Source organism: Thamnophis sirtalis, unplaced genomic scaffold (assembly GCF_051295495.1).
Source record: "Thamnophis sirtalis isolate CommonGarterSnake01/CBP01778 unplaced genomic scaffold, rThaSir2_p1.2 scaffold_2, whole genome shotgun sequence".
Classification (NCBI taxonomy): Eukaryota; Metazoa; Chordata; class Lepidosauria; order Squamata; family Natricidae; genus Thamnophis; species Thamnophis sirtalis.
Genome location: NW_028261382.1, coordinates 12,371,473 through 12,397,531, shown reverse-complemented (window position 1 = coordinate 12,397,531; position 26,059 = coordinate 12,371,473). Strand labels below are relative to the sequence as shown.

Sequence of the window (26,059 nt, the reverse complement as noted above, 5' to 3'; positions counted from 1 at the left end):
CAGGGGCTTTGGAAAATACCTTGACCCCCTTCCTCTCTGTGGCAGCCCCTCAAATATTGGAAGACTGCTACCCTGCCTCCCCTGGTCCTTCTCTTCCCTAGGCTAGCCATGCCCAGTTCCTGAAACAGTTCATGGTACGTTTTAGTCTCCAGTCCCCAACCATCTTTGTTGCTCTTTCTCTGCACTCTTTCTAGAGTCTCAACATCTTTTTTTATAGGGTGATGACCAAACTGGATGCAACACTCTAGTGTGGTCTTACTAGGGCTTTATAGAGTGGTATTAGTACCTCTTGATTGTATCCCTCTGTTAAGCAATTTATACGCACTCAGTGCTGTGGCTTAGTTCGTACCCTCCGTGTAGCGCGCGCAGCACCACTCAGTCTCCAGATTCGGGGGGCGGGAGGTGGGGGGGGGGAGGCGACAGGAGCCCCCTCCCCTGCTCCGCAGGGGTTTGCTTTGAAGGACTGGAGCTGGGCCGTTTCTGTCTTAATTGAAGCGCTTGGGAGGTGGATGGGTGGGAGGGAGGGAGAGGGACGGCGGCCGGCTTTATCTGCAGGGTTTTCAAAAGAAATGCCGGCGCAAAGGAAAAGTGGAAGGGGGGGATTCAAAGCGGCGCGAAGCCGCGATGATTTGAATGCGAGGCCAGCCATTGGTGCCAAGCCGGGCTGACGTCATTTCCCAACGAGGGGGATTCACATCAGAAAAGCATTTCGGGCTCAGGGTGGGCTGAATGCAAACCGGGCTGTTTCGCCCGAGGGAATGGATGGCTCAGATGGGGGCACCCTGGATGGGTGGGTGTTTTTTTCCCCCCTTCCCTCCCAAGCCACTTCTTTCCCCTTAGCTTCAAACCTACAGATCAGGTCAGATCTGGCTGTCGATCTGCTGAAGGGACAGGCTACATGATCTCTCTCCTCTCTCTCCCTCTCTCTCTGTTTCTCTCTCTCCTCTCTCTCTTGTCTCCCTCCCTCTCTCTCTCTCTGTTTCTCTCTCTCCTCTCTCTCTTCTCTCTCTCTGTTTCTCTCTCTCCTCTCTCTCCTTTCTCTCTCTCTCTCTCTCTCTCTCTGTTTCTCTCTCTCTCTCGCCTCTCTCTCTCCTCTCTCTCCCCAGCTCTTCGCGCCCTCCCCTCTAAAAACACCCCTTATGTAGATGCATGTACTGTATACATATAGTTATTTTCTCCTTTATTTCCCCCCTATGGTAGCTCGAAGATCCAGAAGCATCCCGTGTCCTGCCACAGCACGTTGAGCCTGATGCCCAATCCCATCAGAAAGAAAGAGAGAAAGAAAGAAAGAAAGAAAAAAAGAAGAGAAAGCCTCAAGCAGGAGGGCCGTTTCTGTCTTTGGTTATCTAGCTGTATGAGTGTTATCAAGCCATCATAAAGCTAGATAACCGAAAGTAGAAATGACTTCCAAAGACTTCTGGGAACCGAGAGATGGAAAGAGAGAAAGAAAGGAAGGAAGGAAGAAAGAAAGAAGGAAAGAAAGAAAGAAGAAAGAAGACAATTCATGGCCATGGACACAACTGGAGGAATGAGCCAGCACGAAAGCAGCCAGGACAGACGAAGCTTTCTTTCTTTTTCTTTCTTTTTCTTTCCTTTTTTTTCCTCCTTTTGATCTACCAGGTCTTTAAACTTGATGCTCAAGGACTTCGCATAACCTCTCTTCAATGCAGGTATCCTTTTATATGTCAGTAGTTGTACATATTCTCCTAACATGTTCATTCTTTGGTCGGGGTTTCCGTGCAGTTCTTTTCAAGGGATTTGGCAACCAAGCCTTGATGTCTTGGTTCTTTTTTTAATCGGGGAAATCAAACCCAAGGTGAACGTTTAGGAACCGGGATGGTTTTGAAAAGAGAAGGTGGGCGGGGACAAGCCAGCAGCAGGCACCTGCTCATGCAGGGTGGGGTGGCAGAGAGGAGGAGGAGAAGGAGGAGGAGGAGGAGGAGGAGGAGGAGGAGAGGAGGAGGAGGAAGAGGAGGACACATTTGAAAGAATGTCACCACGGCACAGCTAAGAAAGAAAAAAAGCCCAATAAAACTCATGGGACAAAAGTGATAAATGTGGGTTGGAACCTGAAGTTGAAAAAGTAAAACAATGACTTGACAAACCTTAATGAGTATAAAAAGGATGGGGAGTGGGGGGGGAGGGAGGAGGAAGATTGGAGAACCTCTACAATGGGTGGGGGTTGGTGACTAAGGAGGGGATTAGGTTGTAGACTGAAGTCTTTTCAACAATACCCCCTCTGCAAATTAATCTAGCCTCTACCAGTTTATGGAATTGCTCTCCACCCCTCTCCCAAGGCTCCCGACGCCCCTCTTCCTAGGTTTCGGTTTGTTATAAGGCCCTCCCCCTCTCTCCTCCCCCTCCCTTGAAATTCTGCCCCTCTGTGAGGTCAAGTTCTTGATAATTTGATCACTTTTCATGGACTTTATCTGCCAGCTTTGTGTACAGCTAGGGGGTCTCCACACAGAGGGAAGTGAAGCAGAAACGAAAGGGGGGGATTTTTTTTTTTGAATAGAAAGCAGCCGGGATTTTGCAGCCAGACCTTCACACTGAGAGACTCTGCCTGCATACAAACTACCTGTTTGAATGGCGGAGACTTTTTCTTCCTCTCATCTCTCTCTCTCTCCCCGTCCCCGTCCCCCACTCTTCCCTGCCTCAGATTGCCCCCTTCTCCGAGGTGCCTCAATGGTTAATGGTTCACAAAGTCCTCCTTTTACCTCACTGCGAAGTCGAAACATAATATATATTACAATGTCTAGCAAATAAAAAAGCAATTGGGCAATATCTGCATTCAGTTCCCATGGTAACACAAAGAACCACGCTAGCTTGGCCTAGCTTCTCTCTTTGGGCCCATTGGAGTTCCCTGTTTGAGACAAATAAGCCAGTTTCCCCCCCCCCCTTCCCCTTCTTTCTCTCTCTCCTTTCTCTTTGGAGCCAAACCTATTCAACTCTTCTCTCTCTCTCTCTCTCTCTCCTCTCTCCTCTCTCTTCTCTCTCTCTGTTTCTCTCTCTTCTCTCTCTCTGTTTCACTCTCTCTTTTTCTCTTTCTCTCTCTCAGCTCTCTTCTCTCTCTCTCTCTTCTCTCTCTCCTTTCTTTCTCTCTCTCCCTTCTTTTTGGAGCCAAACCTATTCAAGTCTTCTCTCTCTCTCTCCTCTCTCTTATCTCTCTCCTTTCTCTCTTTGTCTCTCTCTCTCTCCTTTCTTTCTCTGTCCCTTCTCTTTGGAGCCAAACCTATTCAAGTCTTCTCTCTCTCTCTTCTCTCTCTCTCTGTTTCTCTCTCTCTCTCTTCTCTCTCTCTCTTTTCTCTTTGTCTCTCTCCTCTGTCTCTCCGCCTCTCTCTTCTCCCTCTGTCTCTCTCTCTGACTCTCTCTGTCTCTCCCTTCTCTCCATCTCAAATCAAGCCACCAAAACCATTCACGCCAGCATTTCACTGTTATTTTTCAAAAGTTTGACTGAGATTCCTCTTAGAAGATGCTGTCACTCTGCTGAAGCCTCCCTAGGAAGTTCTCCTCAAAGGTCCACGGATTTTCCTAGCTTCTCCCCAAGAGGGAACAGCTTACTGCTGTTTCAATTTAAACTTCTTATTCTTAAGGGGGAGGGTTTCTAGACCTGGGAGATATTGTGTAGATGTAACCACAATGGTAGCCAGCCGTTCAAAGGAACACTTGTTGTGTCCGAGCTTCAACTAACTATGCTTTGTCTCCAGTTGGATGGAGAATGTGAGCGTCCTTTTACATCCAGGCTAGAGCTTATGGTTGACCTTCAACCCAGCACCTTAGTCCATCACTGTATTGTCTGTATTTTCAGTCTGCTTCAACCAAGGGCAGTAAGGCAGAGTGTTTGCACACCTTGGCCTTTGTAACAATCAAAGGCACTTCTTTCACTAGCAAGAATTACCAGGGAATGCCTAACACAGGCATTAATTTGACAGGATGTGTGTACTCTGGGTATGTGTGATTGCATCTTCATGGCTCCATAATGGTTCAACCTTCAAGAGGTTGATTGTCTGATTCCAAGAAGACTTTGCTCAAGTCAACTTGACTCCACGTGACACCACGATAGCTACAGTACATGCAAATAGTTTGTCATTGCTTTTAAAAACAACAACAACAACGTCTCAACTTGGGTTATAGCCGTAGGGTTTCTCAGTGGTCTCCCTTCCCTTCAGAAGTCAGCAGCATGGTCACAGGGTACAATTTTTTTTTAAAAAAAAAGTTAAAATGATGTCCACCAAGGTCCGTCTGTCTTTATGTATGTTGAATGTGTTCTGTGGCTGACCTCTTTAGCATATTGTGTGAGCACTGCCAAGTATAATTTAGGCAATCAATGGCAGTCAAACAAACCAGGGTTTTAACCTGATATGTGAACTGAGCTGTCCTTGCGGGATCCAATCTTGGGTCGGTCTCTGGGAAACAGAGGTGTCGTCTTCTGAGTTTTTGGAGCCGTGCTGGAGCCCATCCACAGGGAACTTCTCTTTAGCAGAGGTTACTAAAGTATCGTACACTTGCTAGAGAGAAGTTCCCTGAGGATGGGCTCCAGCACGAGTCCGAAAGGATTAAACCTCTGGTCCGAGTGATTGACCCATTATTGGATCCTGCAACATCTATATTTGCCTTCATTTGTGAGCTGTCCTTCTTCATGGTAAGCAATGTAGGAAATGACCCTGAGATCTGTACATGCCATAAAACAGCGGTCACCAACTGGTGGTCTGTGGAACACTGGTGGCCCACGAGAAAATGTTGGTGGTCCGCCGAAAAATTGTTTGCATATTTTATATTGCACTAAATCAGGGGTCCTCAAACTATGGCCTCTAGGATGGATACGTGCAATGAGCGTTTGTGTTGCTGCAGAGAGGCTCCCCTTTTGGGGTCCTTTTGTGTGGGTCGGAGGAGGGCAGAAATTCCAACTTCGGGTCTGCTTCAGCCTCCTGGTGTGGGGCTTTGGGTGAAGGCTGGAGGGCCTCGTTGCAGTGGGACAGCGTCATGGTCTAGAACTGGCTGACCATCTCAGCTTGCTGAGCGTTGAGGCGCCGGTACCAAGCTTTGCACTTCCACAGGTCTTCCCACTGCTTGGAAAGCCTATGCTCGTAGTCGTCAGTGAGGTGCTTCTGTTGAGCCTCCTTCTCGGTTAGAATTTGAACTGACAACTCTTTCTTGTGGTGGCTGCTTAGCTCCAACAACTACTTCCTGTTGGGGCCCTAAGCAGCCCGGGTGGGCAGGCGAGGAGTGGCTGGCAGGGGAGGAACGAGTAGAGGCTGGTGAGGCACCCCTCGACATGAGTGACATTGAGTTGGCCATGCCCATCTAGTCACATGACCACCTAGCCACACCCACCCATCCGGTCATTAGGCAGGTCATGTTAGTGGTCCGCGGGATTTAAAATTATGAAATTAGTGGTCCCTGAGGTCAGAAAATTTGGTGACCCCTGCCATGGAAGGTCTTCACCACTGAATTAAGAGGCCTTTCCTTGTTGTTGTTGTTGTTGTTGTTGTTGTTGTTGTTGTTGTTGTACAACGCTCTTTATTCCATTTTGTGAGATTGGTTTGGCCATGTCACCAATTCCTGCTCCATTCCTCCACTGAGTCATCACATGCTTATAGAGGTCTGAGTTGCTTTCTCGCCCACAGATATGACCCAAATTTAGACAAATCAGCCTCCCTTTCCATTTCCCAGCTGAGAGGAAAGGACATGATTCCATTGTACACATTCAAAGAAGTTTTCTTTCAAAACGGAGCGGCCCACAGCTAGATCTCTGGGATAATGTAAGCGAAGGGCTTTTGAGCTCAGAAATGACTTAGTGGATGGATCATGTGCCATGTTTATTGTTAGTGGGCACACAGGTAGATGTATTTCTCTAGGTTTAGGAGGATGCTGTAATGGTATCCATCCAACTTGTCTATGGGGGTCCTTTTTTGTTTTCTTCTACCTTCCCCAGAATTATAGACTTCTCCAAAGAGCTAGGACATTGCGTACACTAGTGCTGGGGTCACCAACCTTTCGGACCTCAGGGACCACTAAATTCATATTTTTAAACCCTGTGGACCACTGATAAGAATCAGCGACGGGATGGGGTCCTTCAGGCACTTAGCTTGGCCGCCTGTTAGCGGAGAGAAGCACCCAGGGTGAACCTTAGATTTGCTGTCCATTGAAGCTAGGAATCTCAAATATGGCCGAGAATGAATAGCCAGCCCGGGCACTAGATCGGCCCTCTGCACACTCTGTCTTTCCAGGAGCCCGGCCGACGTTTTGCGCACCACGCACTAAAGCGCCTGGATTCCCAGGGAGGGAGGGAGGGACGGGCTGGAGCTACTAAACAGGCAGCCGAGCTAAGTGCCTGAAGGACCCCATCCCATCAGCGAGGAGGAGTAGGCCCGTATCCGGCCCAGGGGTCGTAATTTGAGGATCCCTGATTTGGTGCAATATATATATATAAAAATGCAAAAATGCAAAGAATTTTCTGCGGACCACCAAAATTTTCTCGCAGACCACCCGTTGGTGACCGCTGCACTAGATTATGGATTGAATTCTTTTTTTAATGTTTTTTTATTTGACATTTTCCCAACATTAAAATCACAATTACACTTTTGCAGCTTTCTGTTATCGGTATTTCTTCTTTCTGATTTCGGGTTTTCCATTTTCCATTCTATTATCTTATACGTATTCCTCTTTGTTTCACACCTTCTCATGTTTACAAAATATACATCTATATACAATATTTCCATCTCTATGGCTTTCTAAGTATATGCCATCTCTTTTCATTGTGTTTGCTCTGTGTTCCTTATGTATTGATTTTACATCTCTTTTCAAGCCAGTTATACCGACTATTCCATATCTTGTAGGACTCTTAGTTCCATCGTTAGTTTCTCCATTTCCGCGCATTCTAGCTGGATTGAATTCGCCAATGATCCATTTGTTTGTTTTTCCTGGCTGTCGGTGATACTCTCAGAAGTCTTCTCCCACACGGACGTTCAAAAGCATCCATAGACTACCTATTTTGCTTCTTCAAAGATACACTTATTTCCAGGGAGAGCTTCCCCCAGGGAAGACCATCATCTGTACGAGTCTCATCTTTGCCGGGACAGGCATATCCTGGCACCTGGATCTCTTTTCCAAGGCCCGATTGCTGTCTAGAAATGTTTTCTGATAGCTATTTTGGCTTCTAGGGTGATTTGAGATGGAAACATTGAAGGATTTCCAATTGGAGCAGTTTTAGAATCCCACCACATTTCCTTGTGTGTTTGGGCCCCTCTTTTTCTACTCATTTGTACCTGAATGTCTGATAATAATAATATGATCCAAGATCTTCTTGGTAGGTGAAATAGGAGATTGGTTATTTTGTTTCTTGAGTTCTGTGATCGATGGCTGCAAATCTTTGCATGCTCATTTGGAGCTGACACCCTGATGGCCTTACTAGGGTTTCCTTCTGTCTGCTCCATAGAACCGCTTTCCAGGTTTTTTTTATTATGTTGTACTCTGGGAAGAGTAATGCGACTTAAAATGTTAAAGAGCCTCAGACCTGGTATTAGACTGTCATTTAGGAAGTATTACTAAACAGGAAATTATCCCATTTGCTGAAATCTACATATAGTCCCAGAATATTAAAAAAAAAGTGCATTGTTTTGGGAACTTTAGACAAAGAATGCACCATTCACTTTTGAGCCTTCTGATGGAAAAGTAGAAAGGAATATATCTTTATAGCATCCCCTTTTATTCTTTCTAAGCCTAAAAAAAGTACTTAGGGCAATGATTTTTCCTTCCTTCTTTCCTTCTTTCCTTCTTTCCTTCTTTCCTTCTTTCCTTCTTTCCTTCCTTCCTCCCCCTCCCCTCCCCCTCTCTCTACTCCCTCCCTCCCATCCCATTTTCCTTCCTTCCTCCCCTCCTCCCACCCTCCCTCTACTCCATCCCTCCCTTTCCCCGCCCTCCTTTTCTCCCTTCCTTTCATTCCCAGGATCTGTAATCCATGTGAATGAGCTGTTGGCTCAAACCAGCAGAGATTCTTCAAGTTCTTAATTTGGCACTTTTTAAAATTTCAAAGCCACAGTGTTCGCATTGGGCGCTATCCAGAAAAAAAAAAGATAATTACGGTTAAGCATTGAATGCATTTGTGATTTGGGCCATCTAGAAGTCTCCCTTTTCAAAATCAGCATCAAAATGAGCCGACTTGACAAAATATTGAATGTGCAAAACACCTGGGCTGCTCTGATGACAATCGATGTTCTTTTTTTTTTCCTGCCTGCTGCTTTTTCACCATCCCATTTCTCCCTTATTTTGCCCCCCCCTTTCAGTTTTGAACAGCAGCATGAGTTATGTTGGCCATTTACTGGGGGGAGGGAGTGAGAGAGAAAAAGAGAGAGAGAGAAAGAGAGAGAGAAAAAGAGAGAGGGGGGAAGAGAGAGTGAAAGAGAGAGAGAGAAAGAGAGAGAGAAAAAGAGAGAGGGGGGAAGAGAGAGAGAAAGAGAGAGAGAGAAAGAGAGGGAGAGGGAGGGAGAGAAGTAGATGCATTGCCAAGGAGGCAAGGAGAGATTGGCATAAATGTGCATGTACATATGCAAATGTATAAATAATTACTATAATTTAAACAGAAACACAGTATATCTCAGCAGAGGAGGGAAGATTGTAGCCCGCTAAGTGGGGTGCCCAGCTGCTATCCACTGACAGTCACCTTTAAGACCCCAGCTGTGGTCTCTGTTTATAGGTTGTTTTTTTTTAAAAAAAGTCTTTAAACCAGATTGGATGTCAGAGCCCTTGAAATGAAGACAGTTCAGGTAGCAGCTTGGTGCCTGGTAGATTTTTCAAAGAGAGCTGTCCTTTGCAAAACTAGCATTTGTGGTGTGGCAACTCTGGGTTCATGAAATCACGACAGCCAGTTGGCACAATCACTAAAATGAGAGTAGCTGATTATTGCAAAGCTGTGCTTAGACTACTGTATGGTGTGCCCTTCATTTCTCAAAGTTTTCTTCTCCTGGAAAACCAGCTTCTGTTTTGTTTTCTTGACCGGTTTTTCAGGATGTTTGAGAATTTCTTTCCAATTTCTCCCGGGGATGGTTTCACACTGATTTTTGATTGCTGATGGTAGCAGATAGTGTTCCTATGACAGGCATCATCTGTCATAGTCTCCTGCAAGAGGGCAAGGGCAGGGGGGCAACAATGGGCGAAATATGTGTTGTGAGGTTAGGATGCAACCTCTGTGACTTGCAAAAGCTTGGCATTCAGGGTGCAAGTCCAAAAACTCTGGGTTTTGCACCACGACCTCGCTTGCAGCATATTTGTCATATCATCCCAGATCTGGGTTGCAAAAATCTGGATAACCACTAGGAGGCAGCAAAAATGACTTTGGGTACCTCTTTGCTGCCAGCTAAGCAGCACCTGGAGTTCTGAACTCAGCTCAGACATCCTGACAGAGACGGAGTTTGAAAGATGTAGTTGAAAATAGGAAGTTTGAGACTCTTGAAAGAAATCGACTGGTTCAGCCCCTGAGTCAAATTAAGAAGCTTTGTTAATTACTATAGGATGTGCCCAGGGTTTTATAGCTTTAATTTTCTGGGTCCAACTGGCCAACATGCAGTATATTATTCTGTATATCTTTTGTAAATCTCTCTTGCCTAACCAACTGAATAAATGAAATAAACTAGCTGGTTTTGCATAGTGTGTTAAGGGATTATTTGAAAGAGACAAGTATATATGAGCAGTATTTTTCCTTTTTTCCCCTTCAGAAAATTTCCTCTGGTTAGGATATGCGTGAATTCTCCTGTTTGCTTTGCAAAAAGCAGCTTACCGCTTTGGTTTTGGTAGCAGTGCAAGTATGTTTTAGTTGGAACCGGTGAATTTAGTTGCTAGAAATGTTGTAGATTCTGGTAAATATGAACGAAATACGTTCTTATTTACACTCCAACTTTGAGTATTCAAAAGCTCCTTAAGTGGTGAATCAGAGTCACTTCATCAATGCTAAAAAGTTGCAATGGAACTGCAATGGAAGAATTTGCCTTTCTCCTTTCATATGAATATTATATAAATATTTTTATCTACCGCTTCTCAGGCATATGGTCACATCAATCATTGACAAAGTGCGTGCATGTATTTGGTTAACTAGCTCCATTGATTTATTGTATTCGAATATCTATGTAATATAGATTAACAGAGTTGGAAGGGACCTTAAAGGTCTTCTAGTCCAACCCCCTGCTTAGGTAGGAAACCCTACACTACTTCAGACAAATGGTTATCCAGCATCTTCTTTAAAACGTCCAGTGTTGGAGCATTCCCAACTTCTGGAAACAAGTTCTTCCACTGATTAATTGTTGTAACTGTCAGGAAATTTCTCCTTAGTTCTAAGTTGCTTCTCTTCTTGATTAGTTTCCACCCATTGCTTCTCCTGCCTTCAGGTGCTTTGGAGAATAGCTTGACTCCCTCCTCTTTGTGGCAGCCCCTGAGATATTGGAACACTGCTATCATGTCACCCCTAGTCCTTCTTTGGGGGGGGCATTATTACCCCTCTCTTTTTGCTGAGGAAGGGGGAACTTGAGCAGTAGCATCTTTCAAGGGCCAAGCATTCATGTGATGGGACTTGAACTTGTGAGCAACAGACCAGGTGTACCCATCACGCCAAGCTACAATGTGGTTTGCTAGGATTGGTTTAGCATTTTGTATGTTTAAAGCTTAGCTCAGCCAGCTGTGGTTTATTCAGTAAGCTGTGGTTAAGCACATTTTGGGCCGAGTTAGAATCATGCACTTTGTGAGTTAGAATCATGCACTTATTCAGATATTTGATTTCAAGTTGACTTGGCCAACTCATCGCTTTGAATCTTCAAAAAGATTCTTCACACCAGTTTGATGTGTTGAATGGAACTGGGGGGGGGGGCTTCCAAACTGATTTTTAAACCTTGATCAGTGTTTTGAAAACGCAACAATTCTAAACCCATTCTGAAATGGATACAGCAGTTTGAACAGCAAATCTTGAACAGACTAGACTCCTTTTAAAAAAATTGAATTGCAAGTCTAAACTGAATCTTTTTTTTTAAAAGTGACAACCAACACGAATCTGATTAAGCCTAATTATTATGTGATGACCTCTGGTGTCTAGAGGTTTGGACCCTCATATAGTCCATGAATGCTCACCGAGAGATTTCTGATAACTATGCTTTAGAATGAATGTACCATAAAGGGACACAGTGGCTCAGTGGCTAACACGCTGAGCTTGCCGATCACAAGGTCGGCAGTTCAGCAGTTCGAACCCCTAGCACCATGTAATGGAGTGAGCTCCTGTTACTTGTCCCAGCTTCTGCCAACCTAGCAGTTTGAATGCATGTAAAAATGCAAATAGAAAAATAGGGATCACTTTGATGGGAAGGCATGTGCCTTTGGCGTTCAGTCATGCTGGCCACATGACCATGGGGACGTCTTCAGACAGCGCTGGCTCTTTGGCTTAGAAACAGAAATGAACCCCCCCCCCCCTAGAGTCAGGAACAACTAGCACATATATGAGAGGGGAATCTTTGCCTTTACCTTACCGTATGGAATGACTGTGAAGCTTACATGGCAGAGGAAAAACACATTTCACCCTCATCTCTTACAAGGAAGAGTTTAATAAATAAAAAAAACCCATCATAATATTCCTCTATTAAAAAACCAAGTAGCTACTAGTCATTCTTGGGTTTCAATTGTTCCTTTGTTCTTCCACCATAGTCAAAACGTGATTACAATTTTTCCCCCCTCTGGCAAATTCCTCTTCCATCCATCCAGTGAAAGTCATATTTTCTCAGGAATCCAAGAGGCAAGATTAATCCCTAAGTGATCTTCCCCAAAACTTTAACCTTAGACTGTCTGCTGTCGACCTCTCCCCATTCCTAAGAGGTCTGTAAGGGGCGTGCATAAGCGCACCAAAGCCCCTACCATCCCTGTTCTAGTGTTCCTTTTTATTCGTATCCATTTCATGCATTCAAAATCAGGTTTACACTTATGTATGTTATCTAATACATGCTTGACGAAATAAATAAAATAAATAAAATAAATCTAATATGGCCTGAACAGAAATCAAATACAGAATAGGCATACAGTTGGGGTGAGCAAACCTTTGGTGGCTGGACTGGAGAGGAGTTTAGAGTTTAGAGTTTTAGAGTTTAGAGCCTTCTCAGTAGCAGCTCCGACCCTTTGGAACGATCTCCCCGTAGAGATTCGCACCCTCACCACCGTCCAGACCTTCCGCGCAGCCCTTAAGATCTGGCTATCCCGTCAGGCCTGGGGATAAGATTTTCATCCGCCCCACCCGAATGTTGAATGAATGTTGTGTTTTATTGTTTTATTTTATTCACATATTATTTCATGTTTTGTCTTGCACTCCTTTCCCACGAATTGTAAGCCGCCCTGAGTCCCTTCAGGGAAAAGGGCGGCCTATAAATGACAATAAAATGACAAAAAAAAATGACAAAATTTCATTTGTATGCCGCCCTTTTCCCCAAGGGGACTCAGGGCGGCTCACAACTCAAAAAGGGAAGCGGGGGGAGGGGATACAGACAATTTAACAACAACACAAAACAATACATAGTTAAAAAGCGCAACAATCATACCATTCGAGATAGGGGCAGCAAATCTTTAGCCCCAGGCCTGTCGGAACAGCCAGGTCTTAAGGGCTATGCGGAAGGCTTGGAGGGTGGTGAGGGTACGAATCTCCACGAGGAGCCCAGGAGGTGAGAAGATAAAAATAAATAGTGAGAAGAGGTGGTCCTGCATCATATTTGTAGACTCCATTGAGGATTTATGTATTTTCTAGGGATTTGCCCATTTCTTTGCTACTTTAAAGAGATGGCTTTAACTTGACTTACACTTCAGGGGTTCATGCGTGCCTCTGTGCCTCTGTATTTCTTGATTCAAAATGGTGGGAAATTTCCACCCCGATCCTTGGCAATTGTTATAATAAAGAACTTCAGGGTGCAAGAAAGAAAGAAAGAAAGAAAAAAGAAAGCTAAAGGAATTAGAAATGTTGCTCTGGGGCCTTGGATTGCTCACCCTTCCAGACAGAGAAGTCTCTGCAAATCGGGGGAACAGAATAGCAAGTGAGGGTTTCTTTTTTTCCCCCCTTCTTCTCGTCAACGTCTTGGTCAGTTGGTCTCTTAGAAACCAAAGCTGCTGTTCCTATAGAAGCTTTAACTCCTTTCACCTTGGGCCTGGCTTAAGCACCACTTTACCAACTTTCCTCCATTCATATCTGGGCTCCTTCAGAGCTTTGAGATGGCAGCCATTTCAAAAGAAGGGCCAGCCTTGAATTGCAGAGCCTTGGGGCATTCTAATTGGTTTTGGTTCAAGGGGCTACCCTTGATTTGTGAAAAGCCCTAAGGTAGCTTTCCCACGCCAGGCTTCAGTTCTTCAAATTGGGATTGGGGAGGGGGAGGAAAGAAATGGGGAGGGAGAGGGCTGGGAAGTTGGCTGAAATGGGAGGGAAGGAATAGCCAAGAAAATGATGGTTTGAGAAAGGAGCCTGAAGTAATCCACAGCCCCTCCCTACGAGGGGGGTGGATTTATGCTTAATGAACTGGATTAATCTATTTATTACATTTTTCCACCACCACCCCGTTCTTGAGTCCTTGTGTATGAAAGGCTGGCTTTCCACATCAAGCTAACTTGCCAAGCAAGGGAGCCATATTTGGGCTCCTCAGGATACATGAACGTGGCCAGCTGGGGCTTATCAAACTCTGGTTAGGTGAACTAGGGCACTACACAACGTGTGAATCCTTTCCTGATCTAGAGACAGTGAAGCTCAATTGGCTTATAGAGAAGGCTGATGGAGATGCCATGAATTCATGGAGTGAACCTTTGAATCGCTACCGTGTTCCCCCCAAAATAAGACAGGGTCTTATTTTCTTTTGACCCCTGAAATAAGTGCTTGGCCTTATTTTCGGGGAGGTCTTATTATTTTTGAGGTGCAGGAGGCAATGAGCATGGTCACCTCATGGCTGCTGCTGTGTTGCAATATTTTCGGAGAGGGCTTATTTTAGCGCATGCACTCAAAAGCTTGATTGGGCTTATTATCCCGCAAGATCTTATTGTCGGGGAAACAGGGTACTTCCAATTGTTATCTGATACTTCAACCAATGTATCAAACTGAACTGTGGGCCATACCTGATCCCACCTTTTCATAAATCCTCATCCCGGTTTCTCGTAGAATTGCTGCTGATGGAACAACTTTGATTTGCACTAGCTTGGTTTTCTTCATGCAAGCTGTACATCATGATTTTTTTTTCCAGAGCAAGCACATTAGAATGCAGCAACAATGCATTTCCTGAATTGGGTAGCTGTTTCCGGTGGAGTAGGACATTAAATGTTCAATGGTTTCCTTCTTCACATGTGCACCAAAACATGGAAAAGATTAGATTGCCACTTGCCCACCTTCCAAAGTAGATGGACTATCATATGGCTAGAGTTCTATGTTTTAAGATACTGTGAAGAGAAGGACCAGGGGAGACATGATAGCAGTGTTTCAATATTTGAAGGGCTGCCACAGAGAAGAGGAGGGGGTCAACCTATTTTCCAAAGCACCTGAAGGCCAGACAAGAAATAATGGATGGAAACTGACCAAGGAGAGATTCAACCTAGAAATAAGGAGAAATTTTCTGACAGTGAGAACAATCAACCCATAGAACAGAAGTTGCCTTCAGAAGTTGTGGGAGCTTCATCATTTGAGACTTTCAAGAAGAGATTGGACTGCCATTTGTTAGAAATGGTGTAAGGTCTCTTGCTTGAGTGGAGGGTTAGACTAGAAGATCTATAAGATCCCTTTCAACTCTGTTAATCTGTATGTTCGCCTCTATTTTCCCTTCCTTTTTTTTAATACATCAGAAATAGAGGTATGGGCGAGCCAATTGTGAATCTCTTTCTCTCATATGCTGGGCTTAATATATGCTTCTGGAGGCCTTCTCCAAGATGGTCCCAAAGGTGCTTTTTTCCCCCCAAGAAGCAACTGGACTTTCTGTTTTTTTCTTTGAAGATGTTTTGCTTCTCATCCAAGAAGCTTCTTCAGGCTATTTTCATGACTCTCTACACAGCCATTCCTGCCAATTCACTTTGAAAAAGTCTGATGAAGATTGATGAAGTTTCTAAACGGGGGATTTTATTGGCTAATCAGATTGTTTAAGGGGGGGGGGACTGATAAACTGGGGAGTTCTAAACTCATCAGCGTACCTGTTGTGACCTGGTTATCTGAACGTCAGCCCTGATGATGCCAAAGGAATACCGAATCCCCTTCTCTAACAACATTGGGAAGATTAATAAATTAGTCTCTGTGTATTAGAATGGCTGCTTGCCAAAAGTGCTTATTTGTGAGTGCTTTAAACAACAACAGCAGAAAACAGGTGCATCTATTTGTTAACTATGGGTACATGCAATAGCTTCATTAATGCTGTAATTATTCAGGTAATGCATTTTAGATTTGCAAGTAGGATACACCGTGAATGTTGATGTTATGGGGGGCTGCTGTTCAAGATTTCGCCTGCCTTGTTCTTTTTCTGGTGTTCAGCTTTGCTAGGTAGCAATTGGTCAGCCCTTTATGTTTATGAATAACATTCAGTTCTTTCTGGTCAGTTTCAGAGAGCCTTCAAAATAAAAACAAATAGAATAACAGAGTTGGAAGGGACCTTGGAGGTCTTCTAGTCCAACCTCCTGCCTAGGCAGGAAACCCTACACCACTTCAGACAAATGGTTATCCAAAATGTCCAGTGTTGGAGCATTCACAACTTCCGGAGGCAAGTTGTTCCACTGATTAATTGTTCTAACTGTCAGGAAATTTCTCTTCAGTTCTAAGTTGCTTCTCTTCTTGATTAGTTTCCACCCATTGCATCTTCTGCCCGCTGGTGCTTTGGAAAACAGCTTGACTCCCTCTTCTTTGTGGCAGCCTCTGAGATATTGGAAGGCTGCTATCATGTCTCCCCTAGTCCTTCTTTCTATTAAACTAGACATGCCCAGTTCCAGCAACTGTTCTTCATATGTTTTAGCCTCCAGTCCCCTAATCCCCTTTGTTGCTCTTCTCTGCACTCTTTCCAGAGTCTCAACATCTTTTTTTACATCCTGGTGACCAAAACTGAATGCAGTCTTCCAAGTGTGGCCTTACCAAGGCATTATAACGTGGTATTAACACCTCAAATACATTGACTGGGCTTTGTGCATTGCCCTAATTACAATGTCTTTAACTTGATTTATTAAAAGACCTATCTGGCTTGTGGGTCGAGTAGAAAACATTCAGTTTGTTATTCTGGATTTCTTTTTAATAACAGTAGAGTCAGAAAACTAAGTTGATTGAGGGTGCATGGCTGATGGATGGTTGTGTCTAGGAGGGATGTAGTTGCTCGACAATTCTGTTACTATTTGCTCTTTTGGTTTTGATGATGGCCACAGTGCGATTAGATGGTCTATCTCTAGGTCCTCCAATCTCAGTGGAAAGCAACAGGCAAGGTCTTTTTAGGAATATGTTAGCAACGGTTGTTAACTATAAGCCTCTTTCATACATGCTGCGAATTCGACTAGCACCTTAGATCATAGAATGGGTTTGCTTTGATTTTTATGTGGAATCTGGTTCCTGGCTGTATTGTGCAAACATAACCTAAATCTTTCCCTCTCTCTCCCTCTCTCCCTCTTCCTCCTCCGTCCCCTGCTCCCTCTCCTTCTCCTTCCCCTTCTCCTCCTCTCTCTCTTTCTCCTTCTTCCTCTCTTCCCCTCTCCTTCTCCCTCTTCCACATTTTTCCACTCTTTATTTTTTCTTGCTTGGGGGATTAAGGGAAAAGATTGTTTCCTCCTCAATCTAACATCCACCACTGTATGTATGTATGTATGTATGTATGTATGTATGTATGTATGTATATGTTTGTGTGTGTACGTGTGCATGTGTTAAAAGCCAGTAGTCAACCTAACTCCATACAGGATTATAAATAAACAAGTTCCATTTTTCTGAAATAAGTTGACATCACTAGTTTTTCCAATATAGTGCTTTCTAATTATTTAAATTATGAATTCTGGAATTTCCAGCCCGATTACAGGAGTATAGAATGTCTACAGTTTTGGACAAATAGAATAGAACAGAGTAGAGTAGAGTAGAGTAGAGTAGAACAGAACAGAATAACAGAGTTGGAAGGGACTTTGGAGGTCTTCTAGTCCACCCCCCTGCTTAGGCAGGAAACCCTACACCACTTCAGACAAATGGTGATCCAACATTGTCTTAAAAACATCCAGTGTTTCAGCCCTGGGTTTCTACTGAATGTCAGTCTACCATCCTAGTCCACTTTGAGTTAGACAGATGTTTCTCAGTTTGTTAGTCTTTTGCTGCGAGACAATGACTACTTTGCTTTCCTGCATAAGGGACAAGTAGATGATCTTTCTCCACCTCCGTCCAGCACCTTCATCACTCTACCATGTTCCACTGGCACGTGTGTGCACATGTATGTGTCTCTGTGCTTTCCTTTTAAGCTGAGAGCAGCTCCATTACCGAGCTGCTATACACGCTGAAGATAAATGCATCATATTAGAACGAGTATCAGTGGGGATTGAACGAGAAAGAAATGAAGACTGTGGTTACTCAGTGGAGCATTTAATATTCTGTGGATTTGGGGGGGGGGTGTTGTAATTTTTGCCAAGGAGAAATAAAATAAAAGGATAAATATCTCATCGGGATGTGGGTTAAGCCCTCTTCTTTGCTTGATAATTGTTCCTAGCATTTGGCCAGGAGGAAACACAGATTGCACCTCTTGAGTGTTCTGTACTTTGGCAGAACAATTCTTATTTTAGATCCTACGTGGGATGTGAGTCTTTGTATCTGTAAGCTGATCCTTGTTCTTGCTTGCTTCACATTCAAAAAAAGCTGGTTGGGCAGTCGGTTGGGAGTCAGATTTGAAATCCATCTCCCTCTCTGTACATTATTACATGCACACAATGTGTGCATTTTAAACAGAAACATTGCTGTGAATGTTTGATGCCGGTGAATGTCAACACAACCCTGTGAAGGTTTGGAAACAAATAGGTCGCCTGTGAGTGGCTGGGTGCAATGCAACTTGCTCCCCATCCTGGGATTCCTTTGACTTGGGCACAGCAGAAACTCCACCAAATGTGGTTTGCAAACTACGGGGCAGGCCTTAGCAGGTTCTGTGAACCAGCTGTTCCTGATTTATCCAATAAGCCCCGGATAAACCATGTGCAATATGCAATGCCAGTCTGTTTGTTAGCATTCATCTGTATATGTTTATGATATCTATATAGCAGAGTAGTGGCCTAGAATACAAATCCAAAGATTTGAAGATATAGTTCAGAATACAGGAAGTCTTGTTCTGACCTAATCTTCTGGAGAAAGCATAAATCACAATTATAGTCCCAAATACCCTCTTTCATTTATACGGCTGTAAATTATGGTCATTAACAGCCTGCAAGGCTTCACAAACAGTCTGTGAAGATTCCGACAGATGTCTGCTCGAGTTGCCACAGTCTTTCAGGGGAATGTTGATAAACACCCACCTTATCTCCCTGGGAATGCTGCCAGAGACCTAATTGCCAAACGCAGAGCAAGGCCAAACTTAGCACAGAGTCAAACAGAACTTTTCAAAGCTTGAACCGACCAGATGAACTAATTGCTTCCTGCAAAGGCTCACCTCCCATGTGCTCCTCTTTTATGTCTTATGGGAGGGGCCAATCATCTCCAAGCCTTACTCCCAAGTCATTGTTAATTGTTCTTGTCTTCTGGCAGCTCTGCCCATGCGCACACTGTGAACAGGCTTCCGTTGTTCTTCTGCCTTGCTGATGTCTTACTCCGGAGGCTCCAGAGGCAGCAAATAACTACCAGATGGCCTTGGTCCTCTCCCTCTCTCCGATGCAGACCCCTCGTCCAAATCTTCCCCAGACTCCAGGACTGGCCCATGTTCCTCCCCAACCTCCTCACCGTCCACATCTGCTGCCTAGCTCTGCTGGCCACTGGTGGTCCACAGTAGGTCCAAAGGTGCTTTTCCAAAAGTCAACTGGATTTTGTTTTCCTTTGAAGACATTTTGCTTCTCATCCAAAAAAATCAGAACTGATGAAACTCCTTGGATGAGAAGCAAAACGTCTTCAAGAAAAAAAAACAAAGCTCTTTTTGGAAAAGTATCTTTGGGACAACCATAACCTGGATGACTGAGAATCTCCATAGACAAAATATGGGAGGGTATAGTCAGAACCTCCGTCATCTACAATTCCTTAAGCCAACAATCACTTTCTCCAGGAAAGGGGTATGATCTTGGGAAAGTGTATGTGGTTGCGTTGCAGCAAAGATGTCACTTGGAGTGGTCAATATTTTGAAATATCATGTCTTTGGTCCCAAAGTGTTGATGCACCACTCTAATGTCTATTTTGGGCATTCTCAATTTTATCTGGATTATTAGCCTTTGGGATAATGTAGCAACAGCCCCCCAATTTTGGAACACAAATCTAAGGAAAGGTTTTGAGGATTGTGTGCAGGAGAGCCAAGGATGATCACACTTAGCTTCCAACCAGTAGTGGGGTTCAAATAATTTAACAACCAGCTGCCTGCCCTAATGATCAGCTGGGTAAGCGTGGCTTGGTGGTCATGTGACCATGTGGGTGTGGCCAACTCAACATCACTCACGTCGATGGGCGCTTCGCCTTAGCTGTTACAATGTAACCGGAGAGGCAGTTTCTGTAAGCAGGGCAATAAAGATTAGGCTAGAAACAACACCAGAATGTTTCCTTCCTGCCTTCCTTACAGGATTAGCCCTATAAAGTGGAAAAAAACAAAAGGAGATTTCTTCCAAAAACCGGTTCTCCCAACTGCTTAGAAAGTTAACAACTGGTTCTCCCGAATAGGTGCGAACTGGCTGAATCCCACCACTGCTTCCAACCATTGGGTGAGGTTTGTGTTTGTGTCTTGTTCCTCTATGAATCACTCTAAAAAAGCTGTGCTACACACATTTTCCTTATCTTCCATTCAAACGGCAATTGCAACCCGTTCCTTTATCTAGATTTTCATCTGATGCGGAAAAGGATGCCATTGGGTGTGATTGGCATTCTTGTATCTCATTAGCAAGGTCTGTTTTGCATACAGTGACAAGGAAAACCCCTTTGTGAGCTAAATAAGAATAGCATTCTATTGCTAGTCTCCATTTCTCTCCTTTCTACCCTTCTAGCACTCTCTTCTCCCAATTCCCTGGCGTATCCATCAAAGATTTATCTTTGCTTTGCAAAGCTGTTCCATTCTTTGATTTGAGAGGTGTTGAAATGCTTATTCTGATGCACATCCACAGATAAAAGAGACACCAATTTAGTTCCAACTGGACGTTTCTCCCACTTGAGGGGTATACATAGATTATTTTCTTGCATGTACATCACACAATGGGTTGATGCTGATGGATTTTTTAAATAAACACTTGAATAGCTGGTGATGCAAACATCCAGATTTTATTAGCGTGTTGTCAACTTCCATGTAAAAAGGTAAAGCTTCCCCTCGCACATACGTATGTGCTAGTTGTTCCCGACTCTAGGGGGCGGTGCTCATCTCTGTTTGAAAGCTGAAGAGCCAGCACTGTCCAAAGACTGTGGTCATCATGTGGCCGGCATGACTAAACGCCGAAGGTGCACGGAACACTGTTGTCTTCCCACCAAAGGTGGTTTCTATTTTTCTTCTTGCATTTTTTACGTGCTTTCGAACTGCTAGGTTGGCAGAACCTGGGACAAGTAACAGGAGCTCACTCCATTACGCGGCACCAGGGATTCGAACTGCAAACTGCCCACCTTTCTGATCTACAAGCTCAATGTCTTAGTCACTGAGCCACCACGTCCCTCTAACTTCCATGTTAATTCTACTCTAAATTCCTTATTCAAATTTCTCATTCTCTCCCCACACCTCTCCGGGAAGGCTGTCTTCAGATTTAAAGAATGTTTACTTCACCAACTGCCACTTAACTGATTAAAATAGATGCGTTATTAAAACGCGGCGCGAAGGAATTTTTTTTTTGTAATTTTTTTTTTGGGGGGGGGGAGATTGAAGCAATTTGTTCATTTAACGCAGCAACCACAAATATCTCCTACTTCTGTGCTGTAATTAATGTTATCTCCATACAGACCTCCCAGCTCCAAAAGAGTGACTGGAAATTAAACAGGCACACACCTTGCCCTCTCACTAATTGAAAAGTCCTATGAACCATGAATCAACTTGTATTTTAGCCGATTAATCTGTTGATTAAAAGCTCTGGATGAATTGACCACAAGCCATATAGCCCAGCTGTGTTCAAGCATCACAATGATTGTTGTGGTCTGCCAATGAATCTGGCAGCAGATTCAGACAGTGAGGAGGTTGGGGAGAAACATGGGCCAGTCCTGGAGTCTGGGGAATTATCTGATGAGGGCTCTGTGTCGGAGGCAGAGAGGGGGCCAGGGCCATCCGACAGTTATCAGCCTTCTTCGGAGTCAATGGGGCAGAAGAAGAGCTGGAGCCCTTTCCCAGTGTGCACATGTGCAGAGCTGCCAGGAAAAGGGAACAGCTAAGGAACAAGGGGCAACTTGGGAGTAAAGTCAAAGGTGGACAGTGAATGGCTCCTCCCATAGGGAATAAAAGAGGAGCGTAAGGGGAGTGGAGTTTGCAGGAGACAATTAGATCAATTCATTAGGGTGAAGATCTGTTCCTGACCTATTGCCATGTATGGTCTGCTACAGAGTGGCCTTTGGAAGATATCAGCCTGGTAGCTCTCCAAACCCGATAAAGGTCTGTAGTTGTGAAATCTCTTGAAAGTCTGTCCGTTCGGGACTTTGCTGGAGAGGAATTCCCTTTATCCTAAATAAAAGGGGCTTTGTTGGGGACGAGGATTCTGCTCTGTGCTTTTGGTCAGAAGAATGATTTTGGAGCTACTATATATATGGGTGTGTCTCTCAGTTGTCCAGGTGAAAGGGGTTACCTGTGGAGCATGGGATAGCTCTGCTTCTCATTCCTTGCATGTAATAGCAACACAGTAAAAAATATTGCAGAAGAAGTGTGTGTGTGTGTGTGTGGTATCTAAGAGGCAGACAATAAATATCTGTTCTCACTTTGTGTTCTGCTAATGAGATGGAGGTAGGTAAGCATCACACATTTCAACTTCCTTGCCTTCAGCTACACCAAGAAAACAGCGATTAACTATTAATGGTAAGTGATGGTCCTAGTGTTAATTAGTACTTTCCTCCTCCTCCTCCTCCTCCTCCTCCTCCTCCTCCTCCTCCTCCTCCCTAACTGTACCCCCTTTTGTGCCTCTTTTTTTTTTAAATCACAGCCTTTCCCTTAAGTTGGTCCCCTTTTGTTTTCAAACATAGAAGGGAGATAAGTAGAGGTGAAACCCTCATGGATTTCTACTGTTAGAATGGAATAACAGAGTTGAAGGGACCTTGGAGGTCTTCTAGTCTAACCCTCTGCTTAAGCAGCAAAACCTACACCACTTCAGACAAATGGTTATCCAACATCTTCTTTAAAACCTCCAGTTTTGGAGCATTCACAACTTCTGGAGGCAAGCTGTTTCACTGATTAATTGCTCTAACTCAGTGTTTTTCAACCACTGTGCCGCAGCACACCAGTGTGCCGTGACATAGTGTAAGGTGTGCCATGGGAAAAACACCTGCCTATAGTCAATATAGGCACAGAGTTAAATTTTTTAAACATTTTCTAATGGTGGTGTGCCTCGTGATTTTTTTCATGAAAAAAGTGTGCCTTTGCACAAAAAAGGTTGAAAAACACTGCTCTAACTGTCAGGAAATTTCTCCTTAGTTCTAAGTTGCTTCTCTCCTTGATCAGTTCCCATCCATTGCTTCTTGTCCTGCCCTCAGGTGCTTTGGAGAATAGCTAGACTCCCTCTTCTTTGTGGCAGACCCTGAGATATTGGAAGACTGCTATCATGTCTCCCCTGGTCCTTCTCTTCACTAGACTAGCCATGCCAAGTTCTTGTAACTGTTCTTCATATTTTCATATGATTGTGTCCCCTGGGTGATTCCAAGGTTTATAAAACTTGGGATCTGAGGTACGTAAATGAATTTAAAATCAAAGGCATGCATTGATTAGAATAGGCAAGAGGACTCCAAGCTATTTAAACTTCCAAATGAGTTTTTTTGTATCATGCAATCTCCCTGCCTTATTGTCTCAATTTGACAAAGGCAGTTGTTTTCTTTCACATGTGATTTGCCTATTTTCTTTCTCCTTTTTGAAAACAAAACAAAAGCAAAATGAAAAACGGAATGGCTTAATAGCTGGACAATGCAATCACGAAGCATCTTCCTTCCAGAGCTTTTGAGGTTTCTCTCTTCCTCAAAGTGGTAGCTGAAAGTAGGAGGCTGTAATTAAAAACAGTTCATGGACAAGTTTTGGTTGCCTGAGACATTGTTTTGCAATTTCTTAAAAGTTTATTTCCTCTTTGAAAGTGGCTTCTCTGTTATTATCTATGTGTAAAGTATTTCTTCTGGATTTCTCTGGATGATCCTTTTGGACTTATTTGCTAGTTGGAATTAGCAGGTGCCTTTGTGGAACAGGTCTTTTCTTCTGCAGCTTCTCTTGTCCATATTCCCTAATATGTCAGTACCCAAGGCAAGGAGATCCTTTCTGGTGTTTTCCTTTGGGATTAAATAAAAATGTGAGAAGCCAGAAAGGCTGGGCATCTCTAGAGGCGTGATTAAACAGTGAAACAGTCACAGATGGGACATGAGTACAAGGTGCTTAGTTAGATAAGCAAAAGAATCTAACTAAGTCCAGCCAGGAGAATCCTACTAAACTTTTCTTCTTCTTCCTTTTAAACTCTCTTTTTTTTTTAAAACAAATTCTCTTTCAGAAAATTGAGTTAAAAATTTGTAGGCTAAGATTTTTTTTATGCCTGGCACTAATTAAAATTCCTCTTCAAGTTGAACAATAGACATTGCCTCTTTATGGTACTAATTTCTCTGAATGGTTGAGGGTTTTTCTTTAGAAAAACACATTGGTATAAATATTCAGGTAGGAAACATTCAGCTGTACAAATGCTGGACACAGCCCAGTTCACTGTTTTCCAGTATGTATGCATGTTTGTCTTAAAATACGCTTTCTTCTTCTTCTTCTTCTTCTTCTTCTTCTTCTTCTTCTTCTTCTTCTTCTTCTTCTTCTTCTTCTTCTTCTTCTTCTTCTTCTTCTCCTCCTCCTCCTCCTCCTCCTCCTCCTCCTTCCTCTCCTCCTCCTCCACTTCCACTTCCATTTCCTCCTCCTCTTCTTCTTCTCTTTCTTCTCCTCCTGCTTCCTCCTCCTCCTCCTCTTCCTTCTCCTCCTCCTCCTGCTTCCTCTTCTTCTTCTTCCTCCTCCTCCTTCTTCTTCTCCTCCTCCTCCACTTCCACTTCCTCCTCCTCCTCCTCTTCTTCTTCTCTTCCTTCTCCTCCTCCTGCTTCCTCCTCCTCTTCCTCCTCCTCCTCCTCCTTCTTCTTCTCCTCTTCCTTCTCCTCCTCCTCCTCCTCCTCCTCCTCCTCCTCCTCCTCCTCCTCCTCCTCCTCCTCCTCCTCCTCCTCCTCCTCCTCGAAACATTTGAGGGTGAGTCCAGACACTGATGAAGTCCTATAGGCAGTCAGGGAAGATATTCCACCAAACATCCAAAGCTTGCCAAAATGTGTACGGTGATCCAATCATTCTTATGATTGAACGGTGCATGTCAAGTCTGTCTTCTTTGTCAACCTCTCCCATCTGCCTTAACCCCTCTCCGTGGGAGTGTGCATGAGTACCTGCACCAACACCACCAATTGCCTTGCAAGCTTTCTCAATGCCAAGGGTGATTCTGTTTGGCTTTCACACGGGTGCCTGAAGCCAAGGAACCTTGGCTAGATCATGCACATTGAAAGCGACCGTGTGTGTGTGCGTGTGTGTGTGTTTTGTGTATGTGCATGGAGAGATTCACATAAGCAGAGATTTTAAGCCTAGTGCATGAAAGCTGATGGCTTGCTCAGAAACCATATGCTGCTTCTCCCATACATAAATCCCAGGAACGGTGTGTGTGTTTGTGTGTGTTTAACCTTCTGTATCTTCGAGCACAGTTTGCACAAACACACACACACACACACACACGCACAATCCCACTTCTTCCTATGTGGAAGGTTTTCTAATGCCAGGGACATATGATCATTCTCACGGGACACAGAAGCAGGGAGAGGTGGTGGGGTGGGGTGGGGGGGAAATGCCTCTGGTCTTTGTGTCTGTTTAATTCAGTGCAAGCCTCTGGGCCTGGACTTTATGAATAGTGGCTTTGTGCAGGAGTTTCCTAAGCCTCCACTGCGGGCACTTCTCCCATCCCTCCACCTTCTCCGCTCCGTGGTCTCTCCCTTGTTTCCCACCATCGGTTGCCTATTAGCAAACTAAATTATTTTTTCTCCCCTCCTGATGATTTTTTTCCCCCTGCGTTGCCCTCATTGATGGGAAAACAAAAGGACTTCTAGCAGGGCTGCAAACTCAGCTGGAGAAGAGAAAGGGGGCAGGAATTAAAGATGCAATGATGATGATGGTTTGGCTGCGTGGGCCTGGAGTGCAAAAAAGAGACCAAAATTGGTCATTTTTAAAGGGTCTCCCTTTCCCCCTCCTTTTCTTTCCTTTTTCTCCCTCCTCCTTAGCCTTCTTCTTAATTTATGGGTAAGTGAGAATGTCAAGGAGATATGGGTTTTCTAGCTAGCAACAAGCAGGTGTGTTTGTGTGGGAGTCTGCAGAAGACTTTCTTTATTGTTCCCACCAGTTGTCTGGAGCTGAATTCTGCCAGCTCACAGAAAGATCAAGATAAGTGTTTTTTTTTTAATCTTCCATCAAAAGAAACACTTTCTGGACTCTTTCTGCAACACTGGACTGTATATTGGACGAAGAGATCACACCTCCTCCTATGTTAAGGAACCTACATAAGCTCTAAAAAAGAAAGAAAGAAAATTGAACCAGGAATTTGCTAAGGGAGCAATTATGACTTTATTCCTTAGGCCTCTGTAGGAAGGGAACAAGGGAGAGCTTGCAGCAAAACTTGTGTTGGTGCATCTGGATTCATATCCCGCTCTTTGTGTGCAAGATCATGAAACAAGTACAACAGGTTGGAACTGGCATTGTGA

The 26,059-nt window shown here is 44.0% G+C and overlaps 1 long non-coding RNA gene across 1 annotated transcript in view; it reads left to right on the top strand.

Moving 5' to 3' along the window:
* Positions 1 to 1,493: 1,493 nt before the first annotated feature.
* The window catches only part of LOC148048470 (uncharacterized), a 71,023-nt gene continuing 46,457 nt past the window's right edge, over positions 1,494 to 26,059 (top strand). Inside the window, exon 1 of the long non-coding RNA XR_015695426.1 lies at positions 1,494 to 1,670. This is a non-coding gene — a long non-coding RNA (uncharacterized LOC148048470). The remainder of the gene's footprint in view (positions 1,671 to 26,059) is intronic.